The sequence below is a fragment of the Dermacentor silvarum genome, chromosome 2 (genome assembly GCF_013339745.2).
Source record: "Dermacentor silvarum isolate Dsil-2018 chromosome 2, BIME_Dsil_1.4, whole genome shotgun sequence".
Lineage (NCBI taxonomy): Eukaryota > Metazoa > Arthropoda > Arachnida > Ixodida > Ixodidae > Dermacentor > Dermacentor silvarum.
The window spans coordinates 257,762,457-257,777,251 of record NC_051155.1 but is presented as its reverse complement, the minus strand read 5'-3'; positions in this window follow the sequence as shown (position 1 = coordinate 257,777,251).

Below are 14,795 nucleotides of genomic sequence, written 5' to 3'. Positions count from 1 at the left end.
CGACCCCAGGGCGATAACATCGGTGAGCAGCTCATGCTGGGCTAACGTGTCCCGGAAATCCTCGACCCGATACGGGCGGGCCGTGATATCGGCGTGCAAAAAAACAGTATTTACAACAAAACGCCCTGTAGGCAGCATTGGCAAAACAACCGGGTATGTGCTCTCCTCTTCAGTAGCCCTGTTACCGCGACCAGACATGGCCGCTGAAGCCGCTCCTACGGAGCCCGTCATCACACGTCTGTCACGCTCGGTGGCCGGAAGCAGAATCTCCACTGCGCTATACACCCATGCTCGCAGAACATGCGTTTATGGGAGCCATGTGGTTGCATTGTACCGACGATTGTAACACAACTTGCTCTGGGCGAGAGAAAGAGTAAATGAGGGCGAGAGAGAGAGAAAGAAGAAGGGAGAGATGAGAAAGATAGAGACAGATAAAGAAAGAAAGAGAGAAAGAAAGAGAGACAGACAGAGAGCGACAAAAATAAATAAAACATTATGAACTTCTTTGGCGAGGCGGGATTCGAGCCCGGGTGCCCACGGTCCGAAGGCGAGCGTCATAACCACTGCGCTATACACCCACGCTCGCAGAACATGCGTTTATGGGAGCCATGTGGTTGCATTGTACCGACGATTGTAACACAACTTGCTCTGGGCGAGAGAAAGAGTAAATGAGGGCGAGAGAGAGAGAAAGAAGAAGGGAGAGATGAGAAAGATAGAGACAGATAAAGAAAGAAAGAGAGAAAGAAAGAGAGACAGACAGAGAGCGACAAAAATAAATAAAACATTATGAACTTCCTTGGCGAGGCGGGATTCGAGCCCGGGTGCCCACGGTCCGAAGGCGAGCGTCATAACCACTGCGCTATACACCCACGCTCGCAGAACATGCGTTTATGGGAGCCATGTGGTTGCATTGTACCGACGATTGTAACACAACTTGCTCTGGGCGAGAGAAAGAGTAAATGAGGGCGAGAGAGAGAGAAAGAAGAAGGGAGAGATGAGAAAGATAGAGACAGATAAAGAAAGAAAGAGAGAAAGAAAGAGAGACAGACAGAGAGCAACAAAAATAAATAAAACATTATGAACTTCCTTGGCGAGGCGGGATTCGAGCCCGGGTGCCCACGGTCCGAAGGCGAGCGTCATAACCACTGCGCTATACACCCACGCTCGCAGAACATGCGTTTATGGGAGCCATGTGGTTGCATTGTACCGACGATTGTAACACAACTTGCTCTGGGCGAGAGAAAGAGTAAATGAGGGCGAGAGAGAGAGAAAGAAGAAGGGAGAGATGAGAAAGATAGAGACAGATAAAGAAAGAAAGAGAGAAAGAAAGAGAGACAGACAGAGAGCGACAAAAATAAATAAAACATTATGAACTTCCTTGGCGAGGCGGGATTCGAGCCCGGGTGCCCACGGTCCGAAGGCGAGCGTCATAACCACTGCGCTATACACCCACGCTCGCAGAACATGCGTTTATGGGAGCCATGTGGTTGCATTGTACCGACGATTGTAACACAACTTGCTCTGGGCGAGAGAAAGAGTAAATGAGGGCGAGAGAGAGAGAAATAGACACACAGAGGGAGAGAGAAAGAAGAAGGGAGAGATGAGAAAAAAGAAGGGAGAGATGAGAAAGAGAGAGACAGAAAAAGAAAGAAAGAGAGAAAAACAACAATATAAACTTTCTTGGCAAGGCGGGATTTGAACCCAGGTACTCATGGTCCAAAGGCGAGTGTCATATACGCTATACACCCACATTTGCAGAGCTCCGCTGCTTCATCAGATTTCACAAGCGTGGAACTAGCTTAATGTTTTTACTGTCCCTTAATTTTGGAGAGATCAGGGCCGGTAATTACAATGCAGGAATTTCGTTCCATAGATTCGATTCCGTTTTATGTCACTTGCTCTCACGACTGGCCGATGTTGTCGATAATGTAGGTGGGGCACTGCTTTCGACGATTTGGAAGAAAGTACAGCCTAAAACATGTACTTGGATTCACGGCAAAAATATAAGGTGCGCAAGAAAGACAAACGCGAGCAATGGGGCGAAGAAATAACAAAGCAACAAGAACAACAACAACAATATTTGCACATTGGAACGCTTAAAAATGAGAGCCTCCACTTATTATTGAATCCAAGGGAAAATAACCATACATGTAAACACAGTTTCTTCTTTAGGGTTGGTCATTTTATTCTTGTATGGCATCGCCGTAAAGCACTGCCGCTCATACAAGGCAGTGCCTGTATGAGGTACCCGTTGTGGACAGTTGACTGCGTGCAAAGAGCATTTCTGGAAATCATCATGCAGTGCCGCAGGTGCTTTTACTCATAATCGTATGAGTGAGTGCGCAAGATGTCACACGATAGGACAAATTAAGATAAAAAAACTGAAATTGTCTGTTGTGTTTCTCGCTAGGTTGTCGGAAATACTTATTTGATTTTTACTGCCATACTACTAAGTGTCGCTGCAGACTGCCTGTGGTCGAGCCACGAGCCGAGGGAAGCAGAATGATGGAATCGACCCAATCAAAATCTGGAATTATCCAACGTTAACACTTTATCTTTCATTTCTTTGTGGAGAAAGTCGCACTTTAGCCCGAAAGGCAAAGCATCAATTGCCATAACAAATTAGTGGAGAGCTATACGGAGCAAGGATAGTAGTTTTATCGGCTGTATAAACTTCGACACATTCGCTAACTGAATTAACAAGGATGGTGTCAGCGCACACAAGCAAACATGAATAGATAACCCTTGATGACCGCAGACAACCGCTGTCAAAACGCTGGCGTGAGCAAGCGTGGCTCCAGCAGCGAGCGAAGGTTCATGCTGCCTATTTCTTCAACCGAAACTGAGTGGCGAAAGCACAGCCCATACAAAGGTAGGAGCCGTGTGCAGATCGCTTTCAAGATACGGTGCTCGCGACCGCCCGCAGCCGCGCAAAGTACAAGTACGCCGTTGCCGGCACAGTAGAAGCCGCGCCCCCGCCCTCCCGCGCTGCCTTCCAGCTTTCCTCCTTTCGCGTGTGAGATTGAGTCGCCAGTTCCCCTTGCGTCCGGCCGCAAGATACGCAGTTGGCGCCGCAGCACAACGTCGCCCCCCCCCCCCCCCCCGCCTCACTCGCATCTCCACACGGCCTTTTGTGCGACGGAAGACGTCGGGTGTGCTCTCCGCCGTGCGTTGGCTATCCGTGAAAGCGCGCGTCCCTAGCGCGCTTTCACTCGCACATACAGCATACGGCGCACGGCGACGATTTTATCGCCCTTGGACTTCCGCCCTTGAACTTCCGCGAATCATCCTTGAAAATCCACTTGGAGTGTCCATATATTTGCTATCGCAATAAAAGCAAAATGATTGTGCTATCGAGGGGAAATCCTCCGGTTCCCAGCTCTGGAGATGTGGGAAATTTCGTGAAATGGCAATGTTTGGGGACAGCACGGCCACATACGGCTCCTAGCTTCCTGCAACGTTCGATTACTATTTGCTGCCAACAAGCCGGAACGGACCAGCAATGTCATGAAACATTTCATAAATAGCACAAGAGTGCACATCAAATGACCAAGCTTTAAGTCCCGCTTCATGATTGTTCAGAAACGCTGAAAGCCACATTTAGTAACAAAGAATTTTCACACACAAAGTAGATACAAAGGCAGATATAGGTTGTGTAATCTGGCTTCCTAACACCATTCCGATATCAGCACTTGATGAATGGAAACGTCACCGGAAACGGACAGGCAGATTACTAAGGTGCCGAGAAACCTTTACAGAATATTTGACCACACGCGGCTTTATTAACGTGAAAGCATTGAGGGCCCCGCGTCGCAGAAAATCTGGTGTCGGTGTCGGCGCCCCGTGAGCGATCATTTTCGTATATATTAAGGCATATTTATATACCACCCCTTGATATATGACAGGCGTTATATGCGGGTTATATTGCTACACCATTTTATCACTAAAGTTGCTCATACATTTTCTTGCATTCTTGACAAAGTTATTCTTCAAAATTTTGAGAATGACAGCCGACAAACGAATGTCATGAAACAAGACACTGACGGCGCATGCCTTTTGTTAAATCTCCTCAGACTGAAATATGAAAAGTGCGTAACAACAACAGAAACGTGAAAAATTCTGCGAGATTTTTTTTTTTTTTTTTTTTGCGTGGCTGTTCACTACCTCCGGGATCGGCCGACGAAAGAGGCCGCGTTACTACCAGAAAGCTCACCATCGCGCATAACGTTCGCCGCCAGCGTTTCCCTGTAAGCACTACAGTTACATAAGCTGCAGTTGCCAGAAAGCATGAGTAGCAGTCGGGGATCTTTGAATGCTTTCGCGTTCCGCTCTAAAAGGCGAAGCTTAAGCGTCCTCCAATTTTTTGATGCGGTTCTATGGAGGGTGAAGTAGACGCTGTGGGCTTGCACAAATTTATAGCTGCTTGCTGGCCCGCAGGGCAGACCCTCCTAATGTTAGCCAAAAAATAAGGGACGCTTAAGATTCGCCTTTGAGAGTAGAATGCGATAGCGCTATCGGGACCCGTTCGCATCGCATCGTTCGCATACCGCAAGTAGGCTTCATTCATTGCAACACTGAACGTGGGAAAGCCAGCTTACAAAGACCAAGCTTACACCGATCTCCTTAAAATCGGCTTCACTTTTAAACTGCAATGCATTGCTGGAAATACGTTTTTCCAGTGGCAATATAAGTGGTCTTATATTAAATGTGAAGGCCCTAGCACCTTTCTTTATTACTTTATTAATTGTTTGCTATTGCCCCGACGCGCGCAGGTCTGGTAGAAATGCTGGAAAAGGGGTTTCTGTTAGTTTCCTCGTAACAGAATTAGAGCACTGCACGGGCTCGGGCTTACCCGAAAGCCCGGGCCCGGCCCGGCCCGTGGGCCGGGCCGGGCCGGGTAGAGCAGTTTTTTCACGGGCTCGGGCCGGGCTCGGGCACGGCGTGTGCTTTTTGACCCGGGCCCGGGCCGGGCTCGCGTTTTTTGACGCGGGCCCGGGCCGGGCTCGGGCTTTCTGCGAGTTATTCTCGGGCTTCTCAACTCTGAAAAACATGTATTTTTCAGTCTCGGGCCGGGTTCGGGCCGGTTTCGAGCCGGGCTCGGGCCGGGCTCGGGCTTAAGGTAAAGGGGTGGCGGGCCGGGCCGGGCGGGTAACGTAGATTATTTCCGGGCCCGGGCCGGGCCCGGGTCTCACCATAAAATTTTTGATCGGGCTCGGGCGGGCCGCCCAATGTAAAAACGGGCCCGGGCCGGGCCCGGGCCGCAAAAATCGGCCCGTGCAGTGGTCTAAACAGAATTAGGTTTTCTCGTACATTCAAATTACAATCCGACGCCGATTGGCAAACAATCCGACGGCGAATCCGCCGCCGAATGGTGAAATCGTACTTAACCATTTTTGTGACGGATTTCACTGTGAGAAATTCGATTTTTGTTCACCAACACCTTGCACCACGTGGAGGGCCTGCGCGGTCGATGTTTTCTCCGCCACTCTGCGATCACACGCCGGTTGCCGACGCCGAATTTTCTGCGACCCCTAAACGCGATAAAACCTGAACGAAGAGTTTCCTCGTTCAGCCAGGAGGCGTCAATGCTGGAAGCGTGCGTGGTGGGCTGCCGCCGAGCGGTGCGCGTGGTGGGCAACATTGTGGCGCTGTCCATCTCTTTCCTTGGCTGCATCAAGACGTGTGAGAGTCTCCTTGCCTCCCTCAGCGACAGCGCCGGCCTGGGTGACGTCACGCTCGAGGTGCGCATTATAGCTTTGCCTAAGGCGCCATCGACCAACTGCGGAAGCTTGTGTACGTGTCGTAATTGCATGCTCTGGCGTTCCTTACTCCAGTTGAACGCTAAATATTGTCTTGCCTATAGTATCGTAATCGTTTACCTTTGCCATGTTATCTCGTTCGAAGGAACTGTGCTACTGCTGGCGGTATTGCCACAGAACTGCAGCAACACGTCAGCACCATATTTGTGCATTCGCTGATCATAGCCCGGGGTGGAGGCTTCTAGCAAAAATCTCCTATGATTGATCGCTTAAACAAGCAGTTTGATGACTACGCCTGCGCAATTCTCGCCAAAACAAAGTATTAAAAATCCTCACAACGCGCCAACGGCATTATGTTCTAATCTCTAAGACTGACTTTAGCTGCTGCAACCTTTCGGGCTTTCGCCATGTCGTCTGCTGCGTTATCATGGAGTGGGTGCTGCTGTGCTTTTGTGTTGGTCACTCAAATAACACTTCTTTATTTAATTTGCATATTTAATTTTGGTTGGTGCACTGAATTTGCACTGTTGCTCTGCGAGTAGAGAAGAGTCGATCATGAATTGTTTATTATTTGCTGGCCGAATAATAATAATAATAACAATATCAGCTTTCCGGAGGATTGGTTGGACCTGAGAAGCCGATGTCGTACTTGGCTGTAGGCTTACCTGTCTATTGCAGGAAATCCAATCGGCGCTTGTCCGTTTATTCATCTGTTAAATCGACGTCATCATGCATTAGCAGCGGAATGCATGAGCTGACGGCAGTTGGCGGTTATTCCTCCGCCAATCGCTGACGCCTCGTTTTTTTTAACAGATTACAGATGTGCCGCGGGGACGTGTTCGGGCTGCACTGCTACTGAATTGTCGACTAATCAAGCTTCTGCCCCCGCTGCTGCTCTTGGATTCCGGGATTCTCGTAAAGCGTCGCAGGACCGGTCCAACATTTCGCTACACCAGGACTGGGTCGCTAGTTGCTGGTTTCAGCGACAATCGTCTACTTCATCAGGAAACTCTGAGAGAGGAGCACCTATAAAATTTGTCCGGACGCCCACGATTACATGCTGTAGGCGGTGATTCCTTCGCCCAGCGCAGACACATCGTTCTTTTTTAACAGATTACAGATGTACCGCAGGGACGTGTTCGGGCTGCAATGCCACTGCATTGTCGATTCTTCAAGCTTCTGCCCCCGCTGCTGCTCTTGGATTCCGGGATTCTCGTAAAGCGTCGCAGGACCGGTCCATCATTTCGCTACACCAGGACTGGGTCGCTAGTTGCTGGTTTCAGCGACAATCGTCTACTTCATCAGGAAACTCTGGGAGAGGAGCACCTATAAAATTTGTCCGGACGCCCACGATTACATGCTGTTGGCGGTGATTCCTTCGCCCAGCGCAGACACATCGTTCTTTTTTAACAGATTACAGATGTACACTCTAAAAAAAAAAGGAGTGACCCTTGCTCCTTTAAAGGAGGAACGGCGATGTCCCCTATGTTCGTCTTTAAATGGAGGAACTTTCCTCCCTCATGGCTGGGAGCAACTGTTACTCCCTTTCCAAAACCAACATGGCCGACTCCAGGCAAGTGAAGCCAGCAACACGACTATAGGCTTAACAACTAGGATTGAAGCTACTAGGGGCGCCAATACAAGGCTTCGAGATTCGCACGCACTAAGCAATGGTCTCGGAGGCTACAGGCAATAAAAGATTTTAAAAAATTGTATATACAAAAAGATTTTTCCCACACGCGAAACATGTGTGAACGTATAATATTATATGACACACATTTCTTATAACATTGTACTAATTCTCAGACATTATAATAGAACAATTAATTTAATTAATAACATAATTAATAGAGCTTACGCTGGTCATTCACCTAGAGCAGTATTCAAATGTACACATACGCATTCAATTCATACAGCACTTAACAATCACCAACACACGCACATAGTCACACTGTCCGGTTTATATAATACACATGGTCACATTAACAAGCATACATAGACATTTTTTACACACACGTAAATCAAACAGATTCATTGACACAACAATTCATAGAGCACTAACAGAACCAACTCGCCCACATTCGCATATAACGACACGGTTCACCTTTTTTTTTTCTTTTACATGCTTTGTGTACCTGCGTACGATCTTATATAGTCACGAAATGCGACCCCCCAATTGTGCCGGGATGCAAATCAGTTTTCTGCCAACTTAAACAATTGCTGGTAAGACAAAGCTAAACGTATTCGGTGGTATTACAGGTGCAGGCAATGCACACAGACCTTTTAATATAAAGATGCAGAATTTTAAACGGTATAGGAAGGAAGGAAATCAACTTTATTAAAGGTCCTGCAGGCCACGAGAGCTTTGGGGCTCTCATGGAGCGGGCGTCTCCCACGACGGAACCGGGAGGTTGAGCTTCCTGGCGGCGTCGTGGACCTGCTGGACGGCCCAGAGTTGGGGAGCGAGTTCTTCGCTCCGAATTGCTTCTTCAAACTTGCGCTTGTCCGGTTCGGAGTTTATGTGAGCCTGCAAGCACGGCCAGAGTAAATGATAGACGTTAAGGGATGTATTACAATTGGTGCAATAAGACTTGTCGTAGAGCTCAGGCATGTAGTGGTGTAGTCTGTTTTGCGTGGGGTATGTGTCTGTTTGTAGCATTCTGAGAGTAACCGCTTGAGCTCGAGTGAGCGTGCGGTGTGGCGTGCTAAACTCTCTACGTTGTAGGTAGTAGTGTTTAGTGATTTCATTGTATGTAGTGGGGGCGTCCTTGTTCTCCAAGTGGTCGGGTGAAGCCGCGCGGTCTGTAAGCGCGCGCGCAGCCTCGTGTGCCGCCTCGTTAAGGTTGGGGACGTCGCCGATCTTTGGTCCTAAGTGTGCCGGGAACCAGTATATGACGTGGTGCTTAATCTCTTTCTTTGTGACAATTCTTAGAGCCTGTGCGCAGACCGTGCCCTTTTGAAAAGCTCTAATTGCGGCTATGGAGTCACTGTAGATGTAAGAAATATTGTCATTGGTCAGCGCAACGGCGATCGCAACCTGTTCAGCCTGTTCAGGCTTCCTTGCGATTACCGTGGCTGCATGTCTTGTGGATCCGCAGCCGTCCACCATCGCCACTGCGAAAGCTTTGTTTCCCGCGTATGCCGCCGCGTCCACAAAAGCTGAGCTTTTGCGGTTTGCCAAGGCTTGGTTAAGGAGGAATTGTCCTCTCGCTTGTCGTCTGCCCCTGTTGTTTTCGGGGTGTACGTTTCTGGGTATAGGTCGGACCGTGATCTTAGCGCGGATGTCCCGTGGGAGGTCCGCAAAGTCTTTTTCTATGTTTCCTTGAGCAAAGCCCAGCTTCGCTAGGATCGTGCGCCCCGGAGGCGTCGTCGAAAGCCTAGCAAGCTGGGCGCGCTGCTGGGCCTCGGCAATTTCTTCCAGGGTGTTGTGCATACCCAGGTGCCCCAGCTTCTCGTTGCTGGTGCTGGTCGGAATGCCGAGGGCTTGCTTGGTGACCTTTCTGATTTGCGCATTGAGTCTGTCTCTTTCGGATCTTGACCAATTGAGCATTGCCGCAACGTATGCGAAGTGACAGGTGACGAACGCGTGTATGAGTTTGACGAGATTATGTTCCTTGAGGCCCCTGTGTCTATTGGCAATTCTTCTGATGAGCCCGATAGCGTTGTTAGTCTTGGTGATGAGCTTCTGAACCGTAGAGGCATTGACGTCTTTAGTCTCTACTATCATACCCAAGACTCTGATTTTGTCGACGCACGGGATGGCGTGTCCCGAATTGGTTCGTACGGTAATTTCCTGATTGTAATCGAAGTCTGTTGAATATGGCCTTCTGCCCTTCTGCGTGGGTCTGCGTACAAGCAGCTCCGACTTGGTAGGCGAGCATGTGAGTCCTGTGGGAATTAGAAATTCTTCTACGGTGTTCACTGCTTCTTGCAAGATGTGCTGCACCATACCAGGGGTTCCTTTGGAGACCCACAAGGTGATGTCGTCTGCGTATATGGTGTGCTCGAGCCCATGGATCTGTCCGAGTTTCTCGGCAAGTCCCGCCATGGCAAGGTTGAAAAGCATAGGGGAGATGACCGAGCCTTGGGGGGTGCCCTTGCTCCCCAACGAGAGTGTCTCCGTGGAGAGGTCGGCAAATCGGAGCGTAACCGTCCTATTATCCAAGAATGACTTGACGTACGCGTGGAATCTAGCTCCGAGGTTGAGTTCGGAAATGGTGTCCACAATGTATTGGTGAGATAGGTTATCAAACGCTTTCTCGAGATCCAACCCGAGAATGGCCTTGGCGTTTCTAATGGGGTCATCAATGATTTGGTGCTTGATTAAAATCATGGTGTCTTGAGTTGATAGACCGGGTCTAAATCCTATGAGGGTGTGTGGTTTAAACGGTATAATTACAGGGTTTTAACGTAGTCCCGTGGCTACGGCGTTGCGACGCTAGCCACCCTACCGCTGGGCTCGAGGACGTGACGGCCGCTTTTAGGCAGAAAGTAAAAACGCTCGTACAGTGCATTGAATGCACGTTTAAAGACCTCGAAAGTACATTACAGAATTAACCGTTTTGTCTCGCAACATAGTTGGGCGCAACACGGCTAGTTAATCATGTATCACGGAGGCCACCACATCCTCACTAGTGTGCAGGTGGCGCCGTTGTCATTCCTCCGTCTACAACGTGCTTGTTGGATGTGCGAGCGTTTGATCGTGTGTTTTTGTGTTTGCGGTAATGAAATGTGACGTAGTTAGCTTCAATAATAGTGCGAGAAGATAGCTTGTGTCTTGCTGCAAATGCGTGGCGCGCCAGGCAAATGTGGACCAACGATTTTCGTGCCGGGTAGTTCGTTGCCTTTGTGTCATGGTTGCGGAAAGTTGGGTGCACGTCGCAAAGAAAGCATGCGAATTATTAGCGTGCCTGAGCTCGTCCACTACGCAGCGGCATGTATGCTGCGACAGCGTCTCCTTTATTTTTAGAAAAATAGAGGAGGCGCTGGCTGGGACTAATATCGGCGATGCAGCACCGGCAACTTGGAGAGCGCTTTTAGACCACGTCGTACCGCTTGAAAGGTAAGTAATCGTGCTTGCTAACTACACGCGTATTGTGCGTGCTCCCCATGTGTGCACAGAATGCGTGAACGTAGGAAATGGTACTCCCACGACAACAGTAATACCTGTGCTGATGCTTGCTGAGCGCCGGTTGGCAGAATTTAGTTATGCGAGTTTATTGCCTCAATGCGAAATTGAAAATCTTGATAAGCGTCTTCTTCCGATGAGAAATATTACGTACGGAAATAATCATGATCATCATGTGCACCTGTGCTTTTCTGCTGAAGTTGCATAATAGCGACCCATGTGCTTCACCGATTCTTACTGCAATCCCGTTTCCTCGCTTATAAATGCTTCGACGTCGTAAATAATCTGCTTATGAGGTTTTCGGTTTAGGAGCAGTTTATGAGAAAAAAATCACTGCTTGCTACTAGTACAGCTTACTTTTTAAGACAAGGTTTGTTGACATAACTTATACGCAACTAAACATGACAGGAAAGTTGCTTATGAAAGAAAGAAGAAATGAATTGTTGTGTAAAGAAACATTTGTTTGTGATGTGCTGCTCCTGCGTGTGTTGAAAATATTACTGAGATGAAGGGGCCCTATTATGATGTGCACTGTTGGCACCCTGCACTAGTGCAAACATTGTTTTCATGACTATTTTTAGGTGCTCCTCGCATGTGTTCACCATGTGACAGCTTTAATGGGCTACTGCTATAAGTTAACACAACTTATTTTATAGTGGCGAGGCTGTGACCACATAACGGAGGGGACTCCTTGGCTATGGCTGCCGTGGTGCAACGTGTAATCTGGATGGTCGAGTCAGGTATGTATGAATTGTACGTGTTCCAAATAGGATCTCGGTATCATTCGTCAAGTTAGTCGACATATCACTCAACACAGCTTACTAAATTGACTAAATATTTATGCAACTTGCTGCTTATTTGTGTTTATAGCTGTTTTGCACACATTATCATGTTCTATAAGAAAACTAGACCCAACATGTTGTGATGAGTATTTTTTCTTTCAACAATCACTTGGCTGCAATTAACATTACATTTTTGCTAAGTACACGGTGTGTTCATTACTTTTTATTTTGGTTTCATTGTTCTGAAACTGTTTTTCATGCTGTAGCTTTTATTTCCGATTTTCATCTGTTTATGCTACACGCTCGTGCAGTATCTAAGTGTAGTGGGCCAAATTTGTCACAGGTCTAAGCGCACGGCGTGCTTTGCATTGTTTAACATATTTACAATTATTTGTCTTGTTCCCAGAATAAATGCCACTGGCAAATTTACATTCGACGAGCTTGGAACTTCTTGAAATGATACATGAAGGCCAGTATTCACTGTGCGTAGCTACTACACCAGTGAAGTGTTTTCTAGTAAGCTTGCTATTTTATGTTATATTCATGGCAAGCTATTCCGATGCATGCAAGTAGGCATTGTAGCAGTTGCGAGTCTGTCCAGTTACATTGTTTTTCACTTTACGTCAATACAGCATAGACCGCAGAGTTAGCTGGTAAATAGTTCAGTGTATTGATACTGTCTCATTAAAGAAACACACTACTTCGCACATAGTGCCTAAATGTCTGCTTGCTCTTATGGCATTTGCTGGTTATTGCAGTGTTGCTCATCAAATGCATTTGATTTAAACATGACCACACAGAACATTCTGATTGACACTAGTGTAATTTTAATAGTGATAATCAACCAGCCAAGGCTTAATTCTACAGCTCTCAAGAATTGTTTCTAATACTTTGGGTTCCTTTCCATGTGTTCTGTTTCATCCTGTGTTTCATCAGCACAGTGGGCAGTCCTTTAAAATTATTCATTCTACTTGGCGCTGTTCAGGTAGAAAATATTAACCAGCAAGTCCAAATTATAATGCTATCGGTAAGACTTCTATTACTGGGTGGATGAATTCAAAGTGCTATATCTAATTGTAAAAGTATTTTTTACAAAAATACCGGTGTCTAGAACAAGCACCATATGCAGTGCAACTCTTATAGTGTTAAGTTGGGTAGGCAAGTATCTATGCCAAGTATACTTGCACATATACTTTCTACATATTAGCTAGTATTTTAGCTACATGAAAGAGCGTATGTTGTGACTGCTGAAGTCAAATTTATGATTGATGTGCCTGCCTGTTTTTGTTGTGCACTTACTGCTGTGGTGTCTTAAGCATTGTAGCCATGTGACAACTGAAGTATTGCAACAATGTTTAAGCTAGCTTGAACCTACTATTGCTACAGTATTCCAACAGATACCTATCACCATATTTGTGCATTTTCCGAGAACCAGCTGTGTTGGCTATGTGCAATTTGTAGTATCCTTATGAGTTTGCCGGTCAGTTCACGTAACTTTTGATGACATAATTTACAGAGAGGGAAGGGAAACAGTACAACATGAATGCTGTTAAAAAGGGACTTTTTATTTTGATGGAAGGATTCAAAATAACAATAAAACTGGATGTGTGCTTATATCTTGTGCAAGTCCTATCAGAGGCAAGGCAGAAGTTGTAATACAAAGGCATAAAATCACGATAAACAGTATTTTCATTAAAAAAGGTGGATAAGCACAGACTAATTTCGTTCCCTTGTCATCAAGAAAGGGTGCTTTTTCATGCATTGATAACGGGGCTGGCTCACATGTCTCGTTTGTGTGGTATGCCTCACTGATTTCTCTTGGCACTCTTTCCCCGTTTGTGAAAACCGATGAACAATCTTAATCCGGCCTGAAGCCCTATCATGACAATGCACGGCCATGTCGAGCGAGCATACTGGCCTTTCGAGTGAAATGTGATGATTAACGTGTTCTCCTGGATGCATGTTGAGGCACCAGCCGGCCAGTCTGCCCCATGTACATTCGACCAAATATACAGACGATCAAAGGAATAGACCACACTAGCACTGACGGACACAAGACAAATTTGGTGGTATCTCTAACTAAGCAAGCCTCGCTTGCCTGGGTGCCTTTCTCACTTCACCTGTGGGCTGCTATGCACAACAGTCCACAAGTGAATTGAGAAAGGGGAGCAGGCAAGCGAGGTTTGCTTGGTTAAGGATACCACCAAATTTGTCTAGTGTGCATGGCAGTGTGCTGTATTCCTTTCACAGGTGGTCAAATGTATACAGGACAGACTGGCTGTTATCTAAATACGTGCCAAATAAATCATCACATTTCACTCGAAAGGCCAGTATGCTCGCTCAACATGGCCGTGCATTGTCATGATAGGGCTTCAGGTCGGATTAAGATTGTTCATCTGTTTTCACAAACGGGGAAAGAGTGCCAAGAGAAATCAGTGAGGCATGCCACATAAATGATACGTGTAAGCCAGCCCTGTTATCAATGCATGAAAAAGCGACCTTTCTTGATGACAAGCGAACAAAATTAGTCTGTGCTTATCCACCTTTTTTAATGAAAATACTGTTTATCGTGATTTTATGCCTTTGTATTACAACTTCTGCCTTGCCTCTGATAGGACTTGCACAAGATATAAGCACACATCCAGTTTTATTGTTGTTTTGAATCCTTCCATCAAAATAAAAAGTCCCTTTTTAACAGCATTCATGTTGTACTGTTTCCCTTCCCTCTCTGTAATTTATGTCATCAAAAGTTGCATGAACTGACCGGCAAACTCATAAGGATACTACAAATTGCACATAGCCAACACAGCTGGTTCTCAGAAAATGCACAAATATGGTGATAGGTATCTGTTGGCATACTGTAGCAATAGTAGGTGCAAGCTAGCTTACACATTGTTGCAATACTTCAGTTGTCACATGGCTACAATGCTTAAGACACCACAGCAGTAAGTGCACAACAAAAACAGGCAGGCACATCAATCATAAATTTGACTTCAGCAGTCACAACATACGCTCTTTCATGTAGCTAAAACACTAGCTAATATGTAGCAAGTATATGCACAAGTATACTTAGCATAGGTACTTGCCTACCCAACTTAACACTATAAGAGTTGCAGTGCATATGGT